Source organism: Macaca fascicularis, chromosome 1, assembly GCF_037993035.2.
Source record: "Macaca fascicularis isolate 582-1 chromosome 1, T2T-MFA8v1.1".
NCBI lineage: Eukaryota > Metazoa > Chordata > Mammalia > Primates > Cercopithecidae > Macaca > Macaca fascicularis.
In genome coordinates this window covers 107647443-107670424 of record NC_088375.1, presented here as the reverse complement: position 1 = coordinate 107670424, position 22982 = coordinate 107647443, and the positions used below count along the sequence as shown (strand labels likewise).

The window sequence follows — 22982 nt, the reverse complement described above, 5'->3', positions numbered from 1 at the left end:
GACAGGCTTGGAGGCATCATACTGGATTTGATTTTACTATTATAAAAGAGTTAAAGACTGCTGCCTCTCAGTATGGGGCTACTGCTCCATATACTCTTGCTATAGTGGAATCTGTAGCTGAGAATTGGCTCACTCCTACATACTGGAATACCTTAGTCAGGGCAGTTCTTTCTGGGGGAGACCACTTAATTTGGAAGTCAGAGTTCTTTGAAAATTGCAGAGATACAGCTAAAAGAAATCAACAGGCAGGAAACGGTTGGGATTTTGATATGTTAACAGGTTCAGGTAATTATGCAGACACTCAGGCCCAAATGCAATATGACCCTGGACTGTTCTCACAAGTCCAGGCTGCTGCTACAAAAGCCTGGAGAAAACTTCCCGTTAAAGGAGATCCAGGGGCCTCGCTCACAGTGGTTAAACAAGGACCCGATGAGCCATTTTCAGACTTTGTGCATAGACTTATGACCACGGCAGGTAGAATCTTTGGAAATGCAGAAACGGGTGTAGATTATGTTAAACAGTTAGCTTATGAAAATGCTAACCCCGCCTGCCAAGCGGCAATCAGACCTTATCGAAAGAAAACAGATTTAACAGGATACATTCCCCTTTGTTCAGATATTGGGCCCTCATATCAACAAGGCCTAGCAATGGCCGCCGCTTTTAGCGGCCAAACAGTAAGAGACTTCCTCATTAACAAAGGTAAAGATAAAGGGGGATGTTTTAGATGCGGTAAAAGGGGACACTTTGCAAAAGATTGCTGTGAAAACCAAAATAAGAGTCCAGAAGCAAAAATCCCAGGCCTTTGCCCAAGGTGTAAACGAGGAAGGCACTGGGCAAACGAATGTAAATCTAAAACTGACATTCAAGGAAATCCTTTACCCCCCAGGCAGGGAAACGGGATGAGGGGCCAGCCTCAGGCCCCGAAACAAGCATATGGGGCAGTCAGCTTTGTTCCAGCCAGCAACAGCAATCCATTTCAAAACTTAGTAAAGCAACCCCAGGGAGTGCAGGATTGGACCTCAGTTCCACCTCCCACACAATACTAACACCTGAAATGGGACCGCAAACCTTAAATACCGGAATATGTGGACCCTTACCACCTAACACTTTTGGGCTACTTTTAGGAAGAAGTAGTGTCACCATGAGAGGCTTACAAGTCCTCCCTGGAGTTATCGATAATGATTATGAAGGAGAAATTAAAATTATGGCCAGAGCTATTGATAGTATTATTACTGTCCCTCAAGGAGTTAGAATAGCTCAGTTACTCCTGCTACCTTTGGTTAAAACAGATAATAATATCCAATACTCTAATAGAAATATAAAAGGTTTCGGATCATCAGATATATATTGGGTGCAACCAATTACAAATCAAAAACCCTCTCTAACCTTATGGTTAGACGGGAAGGCATTCACTGGACTAATAGACACAGGGGCTGATGTAACTATCATTAAACAGGAAGATTGGCCCTCTCATTGGTCTACCACAGAAACTTTAACTCACTTGAGAGGAATTGGACAAAGCAGTAATCCTAAACAAAGTTCTAAATACCTAACATGGACAGATAAAGAAAACAATTCAGGCCTCATTAAGCCATTTGTCATCCCTTACCTACCTGTTAACCTTTGGGGGCGAGATCTACTCTCTCAAATGAAAATTATAATGTGTAGTCCAAATGATATAGTTACTGCACAAATGTTAACTCAAGGATACACCCCTGGTAAAGGTCTTGGAAAAGGAGAGAACGGTATCCCACAGCCTATACTGGTTTCAGGACAACTTGATAAAAAGGGGTTTGGAAATTTTTAGCTCAGGCCACTGACATACCTGCACCCCAAAGGTGCGCTGACCCCATTACTTGGAAGTCAGATGAGCCCGTTTGGGTTGATCAGTGGCCTTTACTCAATGATAAACTAAGTGCTGCCCAACAGTTAGTGAAGGAACAACAATTATCTTGGGAAGAGAGAACAGTAGAAAATACTTTGGAATAGAACCCTCTACCATTATACAGCCCTACACTCAATCACGCATCCATTGGCTGTTACAAAATACGGAAGCCTGGCCAATTGCTTGCGCTTCTTATACTGGCGCAATTGACAACCATTACCCACCTAACAAACTTATTCAATTTTGTAAACTTCATGCGTTTGTATTTCCCCATATTACCAGTAAAGAACCCCTCAATGACGCATTACTAATTTTCACTGATGGATCTTCCACAGGACTTGCCGCTTACACTTACAATAATGTAGTCGTTAAATTCCAGACCACTTATACATCAGCTCAGCTGGTCGAATTGCAAGCTATAATTGCAGCACTATCAGCTTTTCCTTGTCAGCCACTTAACATTTATACAGACAGCGCCTACCTGGCTCATTCAATACCCCTCTTAGAGACCGTGTCTCAAATTAAACATATTTCAGACACAGCTAACCTATTTTTACAATGTCAACAACTTATCCGAAAAAGGACTACTCCCTTTTTTCTTGGGCATATTAGAGCACATTCAGGATTACCAGGACCTTTAACACAAGGTAACGCAACAGCTGACACGGCAACAAAAACCATAGCCACAGTCACTACAGACAATTTGCAACAAGCGCAAAAAGCACATGCCTTACATCATTTAAACGCCCAAACCTTAAGACTTATGTTTAAACTTACCAGAGAACAAGCTCGACAAATAGTTAAACAATGCGCCAACTGCATAACATATTTACCTGTTTCCCATCTAGGAGTTAACCCCCGAGGACTCATCCCCAATGAAATTTGGCAAATGGACGTTACTCACCACTTAGAATTCGGTCAACTAAAATATATCCATGTATGCATAGACACCTATAGTGGATTCATCAGTGCAACTCTCCAAACAGGAGAGGCCACCAAACACGTCATAGCTCATTTATTACACTGCTTTTCTATTTTAGGAATACCCAAACAAATCAAAACAGATAATGGCCCCGGTTATATAGCCAAAACCTTCTTACAATTTTGCAATACCCTACAAATTAAACATACCACAGGCATTCCCTATAATCCCCAAGGACAAGGTATAGTAGAAAGAGCTCATCTGTCATTAAAAACTATTATCACAAAATTAAAAGGGGGGAGCTGGTACCCCGTGAAAGGTACCCCCAGAAACATACTCAATCATGCCCTGTTTATCCTTAATTTTTTAAATTTGGACAGTCATGGAAAATCGGCTGCCGACCGTTTCTGGCATCCTGAATCTCAAAAACAGTTTGCAATGGTAAAATGGAAAGATCCACTTGATAGTTCATGTCATGGCCCCGATCCAGTTTTAATTTGGGGAAGAGGCTCAGTATGCATCTTCTCACAAAAAAATGATGCAGCCAGATGGCTGCCTGAAAGATTGGTAAGACAAATAAATCATAACCATTGTCAGTCCAGGGAAGATAAATCTCCCTGAGAAGTTCTTTCCTTCTTGTTTTTCAGAAAATGAAGCCTAACATGAAATTCCTTTGGAGAATAATCGCTCTATACAACATAGTGACAGTCTATGCAGGTTTTGGTGACCCTCGTAAGGCAAGAGAATTATTACGAAAACAATACAGCCAGCCTTGTGACTGCAGAGGGGGACAAATATCTGAACCTCCGTCAGATAGAATCACCCAGGTGACCTGCACGGGCAAGACAGCTTACCTAATGCCAAACCAGTTATGGAAATGTAAGTCTACCCCAAGAGATACCTCACCTAGCGGGCCGCTCCTAGAATGCCCTTGTAGCTCTTTCCAATCTTCTGTACATAGTTCCTGTTATACCTCCTATCAACAATGCAAATCAGGCAATAGAACATATTATACGGCCACGTTACTAAAAACACAAACTGGAGGCATCAATGACGTACAAGTATTAGGATCCACTAATAAACTTGTACAATCTCCTTGTAACGGCCAAAAAGGAAAGCCTGTTTGTTGGAGCACTACCGCTCCCATTCACATTTCTGATGGAGGAGGCCCATTAGATATTGCAAGAATTAAAACCGTCCAGAAAAAATTAGAAGAAATTCATAAAGCTTCATATCCTGAACTTCAATATCACCCTTTAGCCCTGCCTGAGCTTAGAGATAATTTTAGGCTCGATGCTCAAACCTTCGATATCCTCAATGCTACTTACAATTTACTCCAAATGTCCAATACAAGCCTGGCCCACGATTGTTGGCTTTGTCTTAAAATGGGCCCCCCTATTCCTCTAGCCATACCTAACCTTTCATTGCCCTATGTCAATTACTCAAATGAATCCTTAGTAAATAATTCCTGTCCTATTACCGCCCCCCCTCTTAGTTCAACCGATGACGTTTTCTAATTCCTCTTGCCTCTTTTCACCATCATATAATAACACTAAAGAAATTGATTTAGGCTATGTTGTGTTTGACAACTGTACTTCCATAATCAATGCCACCAACCCTTTGTGTGCTATAAATGGCTCGGTCTTCGTTTGTGGAAACAACATGGCATATACGTATCTACCTATAAATTGGACAGTGCTTTGTGTTCTGGCCACTCTTCTCCCCGACATTGATATCATCCCTGGAGATGAACCTATCCCCATCCCCGCTATTGAACATTTTATTTATAGACCGAAACGAGCCATACAATTTATTCCCTTGTTGGCTGGACTAGGAATCACCACTGCTTTTACTACAGGAGCCACAGGCCTAGGAGTCTCACTAACCCAATATACTAAATTATCCAATCAATTAATCTCAGATGTACAGACCTTATCCAGTACTATATAAGATTTACAAGACCAAGTAGACTCGTTAGCTGAAGTAGTTCTCCAAAACAGAAGAGGTCTAGATTTGTTAACGGCAGAACAGGGAGGGATATGTTTGGCCTTACAGGAAAAGTGCTGTTTTTACGCCAACAAATCCGGAATCGTCAGAGATAAGATAAAAACTTTGCAAGAAGAACTAGAAAAGCGCAGAAAAGGCCTGGCCGCCAATCCCTTGTGGACTGGACTCGATGGACTTCTCCCCTATCTCCTGCCATTTCTTGGTCCTTTACTCACTCTTTTACTCTTCCTCACTCTCGGGCCTATAATCCTTAATAAGCTTATGGCATTTGTCAGACAACAAATCGAGGCCTTCCAGGCCAAACCTATACAGGTTCATTATCATCGCCTTGAGATGACTGAAAATGGTGAGTCTTATTTACCTTAATAAGACCACCTCCCCTGTGTGCTGAACTGGACAGTCAATGACGGGTAAGAGGACACTATCTCCATCGGAGCCTAAGACAGGAGGGCCGCCCTTGCTGCTGCCTTATCCCATGACGGGCCTAGAAGGTGGGGGTGAGTTGACCCAACCTAAGACAGGCGCAGTTCCCGAGGGGTTTTCTTATCATAAAAATATACAAAGGGGGACCTGTCCAGAGCTGCACGCCCCGGCCATAGCGAATAATAATTGAGGATTAAATGCCTGAGCTATATTCATTTCCACCCCACACCTCCTCCCTATCTTTGCCTTTTTTCCCCTGTACTAATACCTCATTAAAGATGGCGCTCTTCCTGCTTCTTCTTCACTCACTTTTCCCGCGCCCGGGAAAATTGTTACTTAATAGCCCAAGCGCAACATGACGTCCGACTGGAGAAACCGAAACTAACCTGGCCACGCCCTCAGCAATGAGATCATTTCCACCTTAGCCCAACCCCTTCCCTTCCAAGTGTATATAAGACAGTGCATTACCGCCATTAAACGAGACTTGATCAGAGCACTGTCTTGTCTCCATTTCTCGTGTCTCTTGTTCCCCAAATTCCCACCCCCTCCTCTAGGGCCTGCTCTGACTATCCCCCGGGCCGGGATACCTAGCATAGCCTGTCCCTTCTCACTTCCACCCTCTATGGTCAACTCATCCCTAAATCTCTCTGGGGTGCCCAAGTGTAGGTCAGCCCCACCTCCTCCCCAGGCCTTTGCAGGCATCATATTCTGTTCTGAAGCTTCCTCCACTCTGTTTTATCCATCAGCACACCTCCTTTGCCTTTCCAGCTTGGGGAAATGTTTAAGTCTCCTACCCACTGTCTGATCCACCTTATATTATCTCTGCTGCGATGGGTCTATAGTCCCCCTTTAATGGGATCTCTGAAGGGAGACACAAACACAAGTCCTTAACCGTTATTGGGAATGAAATACCCTTTATGCTTCATTTGTTGTATTTCCTCGCAGACGTTTTCAGAGCCATAAGTTTATGTTTCACAGCATACTAATTTCACAGGAGATTAATAAGTTTTCAGAAAAGAAAAGGGAAAAAGCACAGACAAATAACTTTGGAAATTTTCTCCCTTTTAGAAATTCACAGTACACATTAGCATAATAATGCATCAGTCAATATTCAGAAATGCGAGCAGCAGAAACTGCCTCAAACTGATTTGAGCAGAACAAAATTTTCCTTAAATAACACTAGATTCTAGTATTCTAAAAATAACTGAAATAATTCTAGCTTCAAGAAGACTGGAGAACTAGGGTTTAGAAGGTGAGCAAGAACAAAAGAAAATTACACAAAGAGAAATGCCAAAATCACACCACTGAAACAGCTTGATGAGGACCTTGGCATAGCCACTCTGAACACTGAATGGCACGGGCACTGAGAAACGTGGCTGGCCCCTGCCAGGAAGTGTTCCCATCCACCCCTGCTTCTGGGGGTAACCAGCGCAGCTCCAACTCCCAGACAGGCGCATCTATCTGACTGGTGAAGCCATCAGGAAAGAGAAAAGGTAAGGAACTGGGATCATCCACTTCGGCCATAGGAAATGGACACTGCCTGATGAGACGAGGAAGTCCATACATGGAGGATGAGGGGCCAGGAGTTGGGTGGCCAAAATAGAAAAAAATATCCAATAAGGCACTGAGAAGACTTGACAAAATGAAATGGTTTTATATGGTTTTGCTTAGATTTTCCTAGCCTTGTTTTACCGGATCCCTTTTTCTGGAACGATGATCCACAAACATCTCACAGACAGTGGTGTTCTACAGAAAGCAATACGAGAAATGCTGTCATATAAGTTTAGAGAAATAGTTATCATTTTTACACAAAATTGGAATTGTACTGTACAAACAATTTTGCATCATTCAATGTGTAACAGTATATAACTTACCTGTATATAAGTTAACAGAGCATAATGGATATTCTTTTCTCTTTTTTTCCTTTTTCTTAAGAGCCCGGGTCTTGCTCTGTTGCCCAGGCTAGAGTGCCGTAGCTATTCGCAGGAGTGATCCCAATACTGATCAGCAAGGAGTTTTGACCTGCTGCATTTCCGACCTGGGCCAGTTCACCCTTCCTCAGGCAACCTGGCTGTCCCCTGCTCCCAGGAGGTCACCATATTGATGTCAAACTTAGCATGGACACCCAATTAATTGGCATAGTGCACTGCAGCTCGGGACTCATGGGCTCGAGTGATCCTCCTGCTTCAGCCTTCTGAGTAGCTGGAACTATAGGCACGCACCACCATACCCAGCTAATTTTTTATTTTTTGTACAGACGGAGTCTCCCGATGTTGGCCAGGCTGGTCTTGAACTCCTGGCCTCAAGCAATCCTCCCACCTCGGCCTCCCAAAGTGCTGGGATTACGGGTGTGAGCCACTGCACCCAGCCTGTTTTTTCTTTTTCATACTTCCTCACCCTTTTCTTTGCTTTCTGTTTTCACTGTATGTGTCCTATTTTGTTTTATCAGATGCTCTCCGGTTATTTGGAAAACATATTTTACTCTTCATTTTCCCTGCATGTATTTTAAAGATTTTCAAAAACATTTTCACAAATATTATTCTGATCTTGAAAATTAAGAATAAATGTATAACCTTTTATTCTCCTCATGCAAAAGGAGGAAATTAATACACTTTTACTCTTTCTCAATCTATTTGCTACTTACTGGTGTCCAGCAATATGACTTGTGACTTAAACTCTGCTTGTTGCTCTTTTTTTTTTTTTTTTTTTTTTTCTTTTTTGAGAGGGAGTCTTGCTCTGTCGCCCAGGCTGAAATGCATGGTACAATCTCGGCTCACTGCAACCTCCATTTCCCGAGTTCAAGCGATTCTCCTGCCTCTGCCTCCCGAGTAGCTGGAATTACAGGTGCCCACCACCACACCCAGATTTTAGTAGAGACACGGTTTCACCATGTTGGCCAGACTGGTCTTGAACTCCTGACCTCAGGTGATCCGACCGCCTCTGCCTCCCAAAGTTCTGGAATTACAGGTGTGAGCCACAGGACCCAGCCTGATTGTTGCTAATTAATTGTTGTGTTTTCATTTTATTTTTTCTTGAAATAATTATTTTTTAAGGTTACAGTAAATTTTATTATTATATTTCAATTATTTAGATCTAACAGTATGTTTAACCAGTTTTATTGGTTTACCATTAAGAATTCTAAGTCACCATTCCAGAATTCTTAAAAATTTTATTCATCTTTTGGTCAGGGATAATACTTCTTCAAGTAATTTACTTCAAGAAGAGAATATGACAGCCTGGCTAACACGGTGAAACCCCGTCTCTACTAAAAAATACAAAAAACTAGCCGGGTGAGGTGGCGGGCGCCTGTAGTCCCAGCTACTCGGGAGGCTGAGGCAGGAGAATGGCGTAAACCTGGGAGGTGGAGCTTGCAGTGAGCTGAGATCCGGCCACTGCACTCCAGCCTGGGCGACAGAGCGAGACTCCATCTCAAAAAAAAAAAAAAAAAAAAAAGAAGAGAATATGAGGCCGGGCATGGTGGCTCACACCTGTAATCCCAGCACTTTGGGAGGCCAAGGCGGGTGGATCACGAGGTCAGGAGATCCAGACCATCCTGGCTAACATGGTGAAACCGTGTTTCTACTAAAAATACAAAAATTAGCCCGGCGAGGTGGCAGGCACCTGTAGTCCCAGCTGCTCTAGAGGCTGAGGCAGGAGAATGGCGGGAACCCGGGAGGCAGAGCTTGCAGTGAGTCGAGATCACGCCACTGCAATGGAGCCTGGGCGACAGAGCAAGACTCTGTCTCAAACCAAAAAAAAAAAAGAGAGAGAGAGAATATGATTCTTTACTTCAAGAAGAGAATATTAGGGACCTTTGTACATCTAGAGGTATTTTTCTGGTGTCCTAACAGATGGCTAGCTGCTTCATTAGATTTATGCAATTCTGAAGCACAACCTTTTCTTTCCTCAAAAACTGAAGATTTTGCTCACTTGTAACTTCTAAGAAATATGAGATTCACTTGAATTGCTCTTTTATAGGCAATCTTTTTATTTTCCTTGTGATTCACTACTTTTGCCTGAGAGTGTCTAGGCATATCTGTGTTTTCATACCTTTTTGCCTGGGTTGCAGCAAGCCCTTTTGGTCTACACAAAATCTATGCAGTAGGTGCTACAGCTCTAGAGAAAGTTGAGATTTGTTGTGGTTGTTTATCTGTTGTCCATGCCTGTTGTGACTGACATCCAGCAATGTTGATGGACACTGTTAAGAGCTACTCTTATTGTTACAATGAGTGTGCCATGCACCACTCCTGGTCTTCTCTTTCTTCTCTCTTACGTCTACTTTCTGCCTGATGATCCTTTATTCTCTTGTTAGATACAGAAAGATTGGGAAGAGCAGGGAAGAGCTCAGGGCTCTGGCTTCCTTATAGTGACAGACAGATAGGAAGGCAAACACTAAAATCAAATTAAAATATAAAATAAAATAAGCCCTACAATCTGTTGTGTGTTTGGTAGTAACCTTGTGTAGCCAGGAACCTCCTTCTTGCCCATATTGGGGGAGGGGATGGAAGACTACCCCTTCCATGTACCACTGCCTTCCTCGGTTTCCAAGCCCCACCACCCGTGTGGGCCTTTGGTGGGTGGAATGGGAGGCTCAGTGAAGTGTCCAGGCCCTGTGTTCCTCCTGCTGGCACTGATCAGCGCTAGGAGGGGCCATCTCAGCGCTAGAGCTGTTCTGCAAGCCCAGTGCTCTCAGCTCCTACCCCCACCAGTTGTCCCATATGGACTGGTCGGGGCCACAATAGGAGGCTTAGGGAAGGCTTACATATGCTTCCAAATCTTTATTATCTGGCATCTCTACCCTGGCTTTTTAAAATGCAAGCACCAGGACGGGCGCAGTCACTCACACCTATAATCCCAGCACTTTGGGAGGCCGAGGCAGGCAGATCGTGAGGTCAGGAGGTTGAGACCAGCCTGGCCAACATGGTGAAACCCCATCTCTACTAAAAATACAAAGATTAGCTGGGTGTGGTGGCGCGTGCCTGTAATCCCAGCTACTCAGTAGGCTGAGGCAGAAGAATTGCTTGAACCCGGGAGGCAGAGGTTGCAGTGAGCCGAGATCGCGCCACCGCACTCCAGCCTGGGTGAGAGAGTGAGACTCCATCGAAAAAATTAAATAAGTAAGTAAATAAATAAATAAATAAATAAATATAAAATAAAATAAAATTCAAACACCAAAAATGTGACACCTGCTTTTTCTGGTTCTTCACTAACCATGTTCTCTAAAGCTGCCAGTGACGCTGGTCCAGCTGCCTGGATGCAGAGTGGGCTCCAGAAACCACTCAGTGAAGCCCGGTTGGGAGAGAAAACACAAGGGGATCCCCACACCCTGTCTCTGGACCCTTACAGGAGCAGACCCTGTAGGACAGCAGTTCTCAAAATGTGGTCCCCAGAACGGCAGCAACAACAGCACCTGGGATCTTTATAGAAATACAGTCTCAGGCCACCACAGACCTGCTTGTGTTAGGACCTCTGGGATAAAGACCCAGAGATCTGTGTTCTAACAAGCCCTCTGGTGATCCCAGCGCCCACTCAAGTGTGGAAATTACTGCTCAGTTACCAGGTGTCCTCCCACACTTTCACAGGCTGCAGAGAAACTAGTCTAAGAGAGAACAGAGTGCAGAGCACTGACCCAGGGTATTTGTATTTCCTTGTGTTTGCTGTTTGTCGGGCTGGGTAGGGTAGTGTAGACATTTTGCCTTACTCCTTACCTTCAGGAGCCATTTCACAAGAATGTGATGGTGTCACGCTCTGTGGGCCAGGTACCTTTTAAATTGGATGCTCTCTTTTGAGACTCAAGGTAGCTTTATAGGATAGATAATTGCATCCCATTGCTGTGGCTTGAATATTTGGCCCCTCTAAAGCTCATGTTGAAATGTAAACCTCAGTGTGGAAGTACTGGGAGATAAGGCCTGTACGAGGTGATTGGGTCGTGAGGTCCCTGGCCCCACGAATCCACTAATCCCTTCATGGATAAATGGATTAACGGATTAGTGGGTGATCATGGGAGTGGGATTGGTGGCTTTATAAGAGGAGGAAGAGAGACCTGAGCCAGCACACTCAGCCCCAACACCACCTGATGCTCTGTGCTGCCTCAGGACTCTGCGGGGAGTCCCCACCAGCAAGAAAGCCCTCACCAGATGCAGCCCCTTGACCTTGGACTTCTTAGTCTCCAGAACTGTAAGAAATAAATTCCTTTTCTTTATAAATTATCCAGTTTCAGGTATCCTGAAGCAACAGAAAACAGACTAAACCACTAGTTTTTCAGCTGATGAAACTAAGTCTCAAAGAAGTTAGCTGCTCTTTCTAAGTCAAAGTCTAACTCCCTGCTGCTTTCTGCAGTGCCACACTGCCTCACAGTGGCACTGCATCACAGCCTGGCACCAGATCACCTGGGTTTCCGTCTCAGCCCTGGCACCATCCCTGAGGTGTGGGCACAGCTCTTCACTTCCCTGAGCCTCTGTTTCCTTACCTGCAAAATAGGGGTAAACCCAACCTGCCCAACCCACCTACCTCCCAGAGTCATTTACAGGGCCAAGTGGGAAAGATGACCTTAATACAGTATTAATCTTTCCATTTCCCCAGTTGTGTGTGTGTTGGTGGAGAGCAGTGGTACAAGTGTGGGCAGAGGACAGTGACTCAAACAGTGAGACAGGGGACAGTCACCAAGGGTACATGTTGCTATGACATAGTGTCAACGTGGGGGCTCCTGAAGGGATGTCTTAGGATATTTTGAGGGGAAAAACTCCTCTACTAAGACTCACTTCAGAGAAAAAGAGAAACTGACCAGGTGCGGTGGCTCACACTTGTAATCCCAGCACTTTGGGAGGCCGAGGTGGGTGGATCTCCTGAGGTCAGGACTTCAAGACCAGCCTGGCCAACATGGTGAAACCCCATCTCTACTAAAAATACAAAAATTAGCCAGGCCTGGTGGTGCAGGCCTGTAATCCCAGCTACTCAGGAGGCTAAGACAGGAGAATCACTTGAACCTGGGAGGCGGAGGTTGCAGTGAGCTGAGATCACACTACTCCCTCATGGGCAACACAGTGAGACTCCATCAAAAAAAAAAAAAAAAGAAAGAGAGAGAGAGAGGAAGAAAGAAGAAGGAAGGAAGGAAGGAAGGAAGGAAGGAAAGAAGGAGGGAAAAGAAAGAAAGAAAGAGAGAGAGAGAGAAAGAAAGAAAGAAAGAAAGAAAGAAAGAAAGAAAGAAAGAAAGAAAGAAAGAAAGAAAGAAAGAAAGAAAGAAAGAAGAAAAGAAAAGAGAAGCTGGGTGCAGTGATGCATACCTGTAGTCCCAGCTTCTCAGGAGACTGAGCTGGGAGATCACCTGAGCCCAGGAGTTCAAGACTGCAGTGTGCTATGATCTCACATATGGATAGGCACTGTACTTCAGCCTAGGCAATATAGCAAGACCCTGTCTCTAAAAAAGGAAAATAAGAGAAAAGAGCTCACAGCACTGGATGACACAGGGGTAAATGCCAAGACTCAAATAATGTTACTTGGCTTCTAGATGCCATTGATGCTCCATCTCTCTTTCTTGGGAGATCTTGTACTCTCCATGCTAGGAGGGCTTCTTTGTGAGACAGACACCTTTGGTCATTCACTGGTAGCAATCCAAAGGAGAGAGGACATTCTTTCCGTCACATCCTTCCCCCAGGAAGGGGCCCTGATTGGCCCAATTTAGGTCACATGCCCACCTCTTCAATAATTATTGTGGCCTGAGTGACGTCATCACAGAAGCTGGATTTGAGGCTTGGAGAAAAGAGCCCTCCGATGCCTCATTTGTGTGAAGTTGGTATTTGTTGCAAAAGACCCAGAGAATGCCATTTCCTCAGAACTTTCTGGAGAATGTCAGCCTGGGGGATCTTTGCTGAACAGGCCCCCCAATTTCCCCTCATGTACTCAACTTTGTCTTACTGAAACTCCAGCACAGCTACCTGACATGGTGCATTAGTCCGTTTTCATGCTGCTGACAAAGACATGCCCAAGAATGGCAAGAAAAAGAGGTTTAATTGGACTTACAGTTGCACATGGCTGGGAAGGCCTCAGAATCTTGGCAGGACTAAGGTACTTCCTACATGGCGGCAGCAAGAGAAAAATGAGGAAGAAACAAAAGTGGAAACCCCTAATAAACCTATCAGATCTCGTGAGACTTGTTCACTATCATGAGACTAGCACAGAAAAGACCAGCCCCCATGATTCAATTACCTCCCTCTGGGTCCCTCCCACAATACATGGGAATTCTGGGAGATACAATTCAAGTTGAGACTTGGGTGGGGGCACAGCCAAACCATATCACATGGTCTCTAAACTGTCTTTAGGAAACCACATCACCCGGACCCAACTTCTAGCTTCCAAATTCAATTTTTTCTCAACTACAAAACCCTTCTTGCTACATCACCCCTGTATGCACAGCCACATGACACCTGGGTCCGCACGGGCAATCAGTCACCACCTCTCAGTTGCTTCCTCTGTCATAGGACTACAAGGGGCTGAGCAGGGTAGGCATGGTCAGGGTGCCAGGCATCAGGGGACAGGGCTCTCGGATCAGCCAGGCCTGTGCTGTGACAGGTAGGAGTGAGGCAGCATGATTGGGAGCACCACCAGAACCACTAAAAATGGAGAGAGAAAGTTCCGCTAGGAATGAGGTTATCAGAAACAGGAAGAGACGGTAGTCAGACCTGTGTTGGTGAAAATGAATGCAGGAATGACACCAAAGACCAGCTAGCTTCCACGGCCCTTTGCAGGACGTTCTGAACTTACTGAGCCTTTTCACACCTGCCACCTGGTCCTAGTTGACCCAACAGCTGTGTGCAGCTGACTATCTTCACCAGCTCTTTGAACAAGAGTTTTCATTTCCAAGACCAGGATGGGGGAGGCTGCGACATTTTTTGCCAGAGAATCCAAAGAGCACATGAGTCAGCTGCCTGGGTCAAGGCCCAGATCCCTGTGACAGGTCAGCCAGAGAGCAGCAGCTGGCCCTGAAGAGGGGAAGGGGGAAGAAAGAAACCCAGAAGGCTCAGAGGGCACAGGACCCTGCCCACGACGGCCACTCTGCAGAGGCCAGGCCCGAGGCTGAGTTGGGTCTCCCACACAGTCACGGAATGAGAAGGCTGTCGGTGAGGCACAGGGTGAGGACACACTCAGTGGGGACGGCTTTCTCCCACAGCAGCCACTCCACCCAGGGGCCAGAAACTGGCTTCACCTCTGCACTGAATCCCTCCCCCCATGTCTCCCTCCTCCTACCCATCCTCCTCCTGGTGCTTCCAGCAGAGCCAAGAAGCCTGCGCCCCACCTACTCCCTTCCTGCTGGCACAGACCCCCCACACACACCCAAGGAATAGGAATAACAAAAATGACACTACCAGAGTGAAGCGTGTCCTGCAGACATTATCTCTTTAATCCTGACTGTAATAGTCCCGATTTTAGAGATGAGGCAAATGTGAGAGAACAAGTGACTTTCCCAAGAACACATAACCAAGAAAAAAGAAAGCCAAGATTCAAGCAGACGTCTGCCTAGGGGTTTGGAGCCGGCTCCCCTGCTGCCCCCTGCCACCCCTCCCTTCCACTCCCACAGCCCCATTTCCCACCCAGAAGCCCTCCTGGAAGCAGACCTCACCCCCAGGCCCCGTTATTCTAAGTCCGGTTATTCACAATTCATTCTACAAACCCTTATGTAACGGAATGCTAAAATAGAACTTTGTCACCCGCTCCTTTTTTATGGTGGTCTCAAAGCTGAGGACAAAGGGCGTTGAGTTTCTATATATTCTTAAGAGAGGCTTTTGACCACCTATGGAGAAATTTCTAGGTAGGAGGTGAATCAAAACCACAGTTCAGTGACTTATCTACCCCTCACCTCAAGGAAAGGAAAGGCTGGGGCTGCTCAGAGAGGGGGAGGGGGAGGGCGCCACGTGCTGCCCACCCCCACCTCCATGAAGAAGGGCAAGCTGCCTCCTTCCCCCTTCAACCAAGTGAGAAGAGCTGTAAGAGATCCCCTCAAAGGGCATGGGCTGTGTCCTGTAGAATTGGAGGATACCGGAAATGCTTCCGGACTCACACCTATAAAAGTCCAAAGGCAAGAGGCTGCCTGCCCCAAAGCAGATGAGGAGGGCGTCTGTAAGAGGCGTGAGGCTGAAGGAGTGAAGCTGAAGCTGACTGATGTTGGAGCAATGCTGGGGTCCTGTGACCACATAGGGATCCCCACAAAGGGAGCCTGCCTATAGGACAGGGCCACCCCTCTAGGAGTCTGTGTGGAGACTTCTCCTGGAAGCCAGGGGCAGGGGCCGGGAGGCTGCCTGAAGAAGGCAGCATCTACATCAGGAGATCATGAGTTGGGAAGGCCGCCCCAGGGGTCAGCATTCAAATATCCACCACCCAAGGAGGCCACGAAAGCCAGATTGTAAACATGCCAGTGAGAAGACCTTTGTGACCACTGCCTCTCCTCCCACTTCCCCCACTTAGAAGAGCCAGAGGACACACGGTGTGGGGAAGGAGAGCTGAAAGGACAGAGGGGAGACAGTGAAGAATCTACTCACTTGCCCTTCCCCGCTGCAGGGCAAGCGCCAGTCCAGACAAGAGAGGGCCTTTGAGAACAAGAGATTGAACTTCAGGCCAGACTTTTCACAGCCTGATAATTGAGGCCTGGCCTGGTGTGGTGGCTCAGGCCTGTAATCCCAGCACTTTGGGAGGCAGAGGTGGGTGGATCACGAGGTCAGGAGATCGAGACCATCCTGGCTAACACGGTGAAACCCTGTCTCTACTAAAAATACAAAAAAAAGAAAAGAAAATGAGCCAGGCATGGTGGCACGCACCTATAGTCCCAGCTACTCAGGAGGCTAAGGCAGGAGAATCGCTTGAACCCAGGAGGTGGAGGTTGCAGTGGGCCGAGATCACGCCACTGCACTCCAGCCTGGGTGACAGAGTGAGACTCCGTCTCAACAAAAAAACAAAAGAAAAGAAAATTGAGGCCTAAGATTGACTAGAAAAGCTATGGGACCTGCCAAGTTTGCATCCAGGAAAAAAAAAGAATAAGAATGTGGGTTCACTGCAGCGCATTTGAAGAGAATTGAGTTTTGTTTCCAATTGCACGCCACCATGTCCTGAGCACTCAACAAGTTGGTAGTGATTAGCAAGCACATGCTGTGCTCCACGCATGGAGCTGGGTGTGAGGGACACAGCAGTGAACCAGCACCCTGGCTTCCTCAGCAGGACTGAGCCCTCACTGCCTTCCTGTGATCATGACTGGCGGACACCCTCTGCCTAGCACCTGCAGTCTGAAACCTGTCTGTTGGGCCTGATCTCAAATATTCAATTCACCTCTTTGCCTCAGAGCTGAACTCATCTTCCAAGGTTTGTGTGGGTCAGAATACAACATAAAAACACCTTTCACAGGAACTCTCCTCTGCCCTTATTCCACAACCCTCCACCATGTGGAAGTGTGTTCATCCGCCAGCAAAGATTTACTGAGTACCCACCATGTGGCAACTGTTTGTGCTAAATGAAGATGAGGATGACATTGTCCCTCACTCCGAGTAGCCTTCGGTCTGGATAACAGGAGGTGGGAAGTAGAAGAAAGGGGAAGTGGAGGGGGCCAGGCTTGTACACTGATCCTTTCACTAGGGTGTATTAAGGACAACTGTAGAGGAGAATATTGGGTACAATAGGAGAGAAGCACAGGGACCTGAGTTGTCACCAAGAAGGTCCCATTTGAGCTAGGTATGGAAGCCTGGGGGTGGAGGAGGATACCAAGAGACAGAAGAAATTGCATGAACAGATCATGGAGGTGCAGAAGGGCATGGCAAGATCAGGAGACCAGGGCGAGTGTCTGGCATGTGTGCCACGCTCCCTCTTTCTGCCAGCAGGGGGTGTCCTTAGCAAAACTGCAGGCAGGCCGCTGCATTTGGCACCATAGAAGTGGGGCTAGTGGATGTTTTATCCTCACTTTGGTGCTTGGCAAACACCACTCACCACAATAATCAGTATTTCTACACAAAGGAAGCACATCCCCCTATTAATACAACTTCAACATCCTCTTTGTAAAATATTAATACTGGCTTTATTATGCTATGGTGCATTTTGTTTGTTTCCAGTTTAAACTTTCAAACAGATCATAATCTGTTATTCCTCTGCCTGAGCCATCAGGCCAAATAACACCTCGCACTCACATGTTGTCATAACTCCAGCCTTCTCTACACATAACTGGAGCAAAGGTTTCTTTTGTCTCTAAAAATATCTCTGTCCAAGGCACAGACCCAGGCTTAGGGAAGGGGGCAAATTGCTGAAAAAATGAACAGAAGAAAAGACTGAGGAAAAATTGAGAAGGGCCTTGGGTGCAAGCCTAAGGAGTCAGAACTTGCTCTATGGGCATTATAGGAAGCCAATATAGGATTTTAAGCTACAGACCAGTTTTGTTAGCCAAAAAGGCAAATGTTTTCTTTTTGTTGTTGTTGTTGTGTGGTTGATTGGTGTTTTTTGAGAGTGAGTCTCACTCTGTCCCCCAGGCTGGAGTGCAGTGGCATGATCTTGGCTCACTGCAACCTCTACCTCCCAGGTTCAAGCAATTCTCCTGCCTCGGCCTCCCAAGTAGCTGGGATTACAGGCATACATCATCACACCCGGCTAATTTTTGTATTTTTAGTAAAGACAGGATTTTGCCATGTTGCCCAGGCTGGTCTCGAACTCTTAACCTCAAGTGATCCACCCTCTTCAGACTCCCAAAGTGCTGGGATTACAGGTGTGAACCACCATACCCAGCCCAAAAAGGCAAATGTAACAGCAGTATGGAAGACAAACTGGGACTGAGAAGTCCAGCTCAGCCTTTTCCTTACAGGGCAGGGCTGCCCATCAATGGGGCAATGTGACTGGAGATTTGACCCTAAAGAAGAGCAGAGGGGTCTGGCTTCTCTTCCAGCCAGCTGTTGTTCAAACGTCTGGCCATCGGTTTCTCCCTTGGCAATTCCAGCACTCTGCTTGACCCCCTCAGGCCTCTCCGCAGGCAAGACCACGCCGAGTGGAGACTGGATGGTCGGCAGGGGGAGCCAAAGGACCGGTAGTGGCAGCCCCGGGCTGGCCCGGTCTCCTGCCACATGAAGGGTAGATGCCAGCGTCCAGGGTCCGGGTCAGCCTGACCCTGTGGGCTCCCTCATTCCCAGGCCCAGGCCCTGACCTCAAATGGGAGAATCAAGAAAAAAGGTGCGGGGAAGTCTGATTGTTATTCCTAAATTTGAGGCAGGAGGCTGGGGAGATTGACACACACCCACACCCACAGATTTTTTTTTTTTTTTTTTTTTAAGATTCTTCTCAGTTTCTTGGAAAGTTTTTTGTTTGCCTATTTGTTGTTGTTTGAGGCAGGGTCTAGCTCTGTATTTTTAATGGTGCTTTTTGATCAACGTAAATTTTAAATTTAAATGCAGTAAAGCGTTTTCTGGGCTATGTTCTTTCTTCTTGCTTAAGGAAACCTTCACCACCCCCAAGGTCATAACGATCTTTTTCTATATTTTCTTCTAAACATTTTAAAGTTGTTTCTTGTTTGTTTTGTTTGTTTTGTCTTGTTTTGTTTTGTTTTTTAGAAACAGGGTATCACTCTGTCACCCAGGCTGGAGTGCAGTCTCATGATCACAGCAACCTCGACCTCTGGGACTCAAGAGATCCTCTCACCTCAACCTCCTGAGTTGCTGGGACCACTGGAGCAAAATCCCTCACCAGGCTAATTTTTTAATTATTTGTAGAGACAAAGTCTCACTATATCGCCCAAGCCGGTCTCAGACTCCTGGGCCCAAGTTATCCTCCCGCCTCAGCCTCCCAAAGTGCTAGGATTCCAGGCGTGAGCCACAGGGCCTGGCCTCTGACAGAGTTGTTACTCACCAAATTCAACCGTTTCCTGATCACGCATTGCATGGTAGAGTTGTATGTTCCTAAACTAACACTGTGGCTCTGAGCTGCACACAAAGGGCACTGTTCAAAACATGAAACAGAGTCCAGCGCTGAGCTCCAGCCACAGAACGATCTGTAACAACTCACACTCTTAATAATTTCACAGCTACAAGCAGAATTTATTAACGTATTTGCACAAGCAATCTGTAACTAGGGGGAGGAAAGGACACCCAGAATGTCCAGAAGTAAGGGACATCAGCACACACTGAACATCAGCAGGAAGGGTCTGTGTGTTGTCATCACAATGGTAATTATGCCTTCCTAGGAAAATTGGTAGGAAAATAGAAATGCCTATTTTGGGGGGAAAGGGAGGTGTTTGGACCCATTCCAGGGAGTGGTTTCCTCAGGGCAGACTATTAGTAAGTCTCTTCCCTCACCTAAGAGACTGAGAGCAGGCACTTGGGGCCTTTTGCTTGGCTGGAGATTTGAAATTTTTGTGTTGTATTTGATATTTTGTAGTGTTTTTCTAATTTTTTTCAAAATACATTAAATACATAGTTCCAGTGCTTCTTAATGCAATACATTTTGAAAACTGTTACATATAAAACAGGTATTCACCCCAGTATTTTATTAATGTGTGAAGCAAATACCAAGATACAGGAATTGACATTTTTCTCCCATAAAACAACGGCTAGGAATGAGCCCTCCCAATCTCAACCAGTTTTTCTGTTGCTATGAGGTTGCGTGTTTACTTTCCACTTTTATTTGAGATTCAGAGGGTACATGTGCAGGTTTGTTACGAGGGTATATTGTGTGATGCCGATGTTTGGGGTATGCTAATTGTCCCATCACCCAGGTAGTGAGCAACCGCTAAAGCTTGGTTAACCAACTTTAACCAAAACAGCATGGTGCTTGTGCAAAAACAGACACATACACCAGTGTTGCTACTAATCAAAGCTGGAGTTAGGACAGGGTTTCTGGAATGGAGGGATGAAGGCAGCGGGGTCGGCGGGGGGTGTATTCTGGAGGAGCCAGAAAAGTACAGAAGGAAAGGGGAGTCTGCAGCGGAGGACAGGGGACGAGCCAGACTTGGAGAATTGCCAGAGCATGGCATTTGTTGTCAGGGGTGCTGGCCACAGGGCAAGAGCAAGAGAAGGAACCAGGCAAAGGGCCTTGGTGGGTTCCCAGGAGACAGGGTAGAACTAGCCCTCATGGCTGACCCCTCAGCCTTCTCACTGTCAGCACCTGAGGTCTCAGCTAGTCCCTGCTCAAGCCTTCCTGTGAGTAGAAACTTCTTTCTCTGCTCCAAGCACCCACCAGCTGCCAGCCCAGTGAGCAGTGCCGTCCAGTGGCAGTCGACACCCTAATACAGACAACACATGCACACTAGGAGAATAGTTTTCCATTGCATCCCTAGGATAACTATACAATGAAAGGGAACCCGGGACGCCTAGTGGGGTGGCAGAGAGGAGCTGCCTCTAATGCATATGGTGGGAGGGGCAGATTCATGTCGCTGGGTCAAACAAAAGCAGTAGAATGACAAATGGTACACTCTCCATGAGTATAACAATGCACAAGCCAGAGGCACGGGAAGATAACATGAAAACCCGACTGGAAATCGCTGTTAGGATGGTAGAATTTTGAATTTTTTGTGTTATTTTTGTACCTGTCATGGCGTCTTTTCAAATTTTCTAAGTTTATTGCCCCATGCAATAGACTTCCCTTCTCTCAGGGAAGGCCAAGCCAACTGCCCACCACAGTGGGCACATCTGCTCGCACCCCAACCACCAGCCTCTTGTCCAGGAATACTCACATCTTCCACCAGGCGGCAGGCTTCACCGGTGCCTTTCACTCCATTACGGCCCTCCCACCCAGCTGGGGTGGATGAGCTCCACCCCAGCTCCATCACTTCTCCCTTTGCCCAGATCCTCCTAGAAGTGTCCCAGACAGCCTCCCTCCTCCCTGACTGTTCCCTCGTCCCCAGGTGTTCAAGATGAACAGATGGTCCCAGGAGCAATGGGTTCATTTCTCCACTGTGCTTGGCTCAGCTGACTTGACTCTTATTGTTTTTCTTACTGTTTTCTTCAAAATAATAACCTCACGTGGTGACAAACTGAATTTTACATTCTCTTGTTCCACCCCTCCCTACCCACAGTCCCTGTGGCAAAAATTTTTTTTTTCCATTGTTGAGGTCGGGTTTTAGGATATGAGTGACAAGACTGACGGGGCTCTGCCCTTGCAAAGTCTACAGTCTAGATGGAATCTTTGTTGTGTTGTCGGTTTTTTTTGGTTTTTGGTTTTGTTTTGTTTTTTTTTTTTTTTTTGAGACAGGGTCTCTCTGTCACCCCGACTGGAGTGCAGTGGTGCAATCACAGCTCACTGCAGTCCCTAACTTGTCGGCCAAGCAATCTTCCCACCTCAGCCTCTGGAGTAGCTGGGACCACAGTTGCGTGCCACCACACCCAGCTATTTTTTTTTTTTTTAATTTTTTGTAAAGACGGGATCTTACTATGTTCCCTAGGCTGATCTTGACCTCCTGGGCTCAAGCAATCCTCCCAGCTTAGCCTCCCAAAGTGCTGAGATTTACAGGTTTGAGCCACGAAGCCCAGCCAGTGTATCTTCACTTAAAGATGACAAAATTAAGGATCAGAGTGGTTACGTAGCTTGCCCATGGTCACATCGCTAGCAATGGCACAGGGAGGAGTTAAACCTGATTCCACCTTATTCCAAAATCTGAGCTCTAACCATTATGCTCTACTGCACCCCTACTACTGAGCCTGCATGGATCACTGTGCCAGGGGAGGTTCCCACACAGACAGACAGGTTCAGGTGCAGACAGACAGGTAAACAGGTGGTTATGATCAGGTGCTGTTGTAGAGGTATGACAACATGCCACATGCATAGTGAGCTATGTTCTAGATCCCGGCCCAGTTAATTGGACAGCTGGATTTTCCAGGACGGCAAGAGGTAAGTGAGATCTCCTGTACCCTCCTTTGCTCAGGGAGAGAGAAATGTGGGAATTGGAAAGAAGCTATTTGGAGCTTGAGTCAAATAATTCAATGCTTCAGACAGAACTGCACAGAGCTAATAGAGTGACCCTTGTAAAGTAAAAAAGCTCAGAGGGAGTTGAGAGCCACAATAATGCCAGGATTGCTGGCACTGAGATAGGGTCTCTCTCTGTCACCTCCCTCCCAGGAGGAGGGAGGAATGAGAAGTGGGTGATAAGGGGTAATAGATTTCTTTGGGGGTGATAAGAATATGCTGACAGTAGACAGCGATGATGGTTATACAATTCTGGATACATTTAAAAACACTAAACTGTACACTTCTAAAGGGTCAGTTTTACAGTATGTGAATTATATCTCGATAAAATATGTTTTAAAAAGGAAGAAAGTGTAGGCTATTTTTCCTTAAGAAGAAACACCTCAGGCTGGGCGCAGTGGCTCACACCTGTAATCCCAGCACTTTGGGAGGCCAAGGAGGGCAGATCACAAGGTCAAGAGATCGAGACCATCCTGGCCAATATGGTGAAACCCCCATCTCTACTAAAAATACAAAAATTAGCCAGGCGTGGTAGCGCGCGCTTGTAGTCCCAGCTACTTGGGAGGCTGAGGCAGGAAAATCGCTTGAACCCGGGAGGCGGAGGTTGCAGTGAGCCGAGATCACACCGCTGCAGTCCAGCCTGGTGACAGAGCGAGACTCCGTCTAAAAAAAAGAAACACCTCCACCTCCTTTCCTCTGCACCCACCTGCCCTGTGAGGTGTGCTGGCCCCCAGGCAGGATGGGCGCCCATTAGGCACTGGAGGTATAGCCCTGAGGCCCAACAAAATGATTAATTTTCGTTTCTTTTACAAGCAGAGGAATTTGAACATAATA

At 46.3% G+C, this 22982-nt stretch overlaps 1 protein-coding gene across 2 annotated transcripts in view; it reads right to left on the bottom strand.

Annotated features, from left to right (window-relative positions):
* Positions 1 to 22982, bottom strand: part of S100A7 (S100 calcium binding protein A7) — a 73873-nt gene that overhangs the window by 33858 nt on the left and 17033 nt on the right. The window contains exon 1 of one of the 2 annotated variants that reach the window (XM_065545749.1): positions 13257 to 13337. The exons of the other annotated variant lie outside the window; for it this stretch is intronic. The gene's annotated coding sequence lies outside the window, so the exon portion shown is untranslated. Of the gene's footprint in view, positions 1 to 13256; positions 13338 to 22982 lie in introns of those variants that run through there. 2 annotated transcript variants of the gene reach the window in all.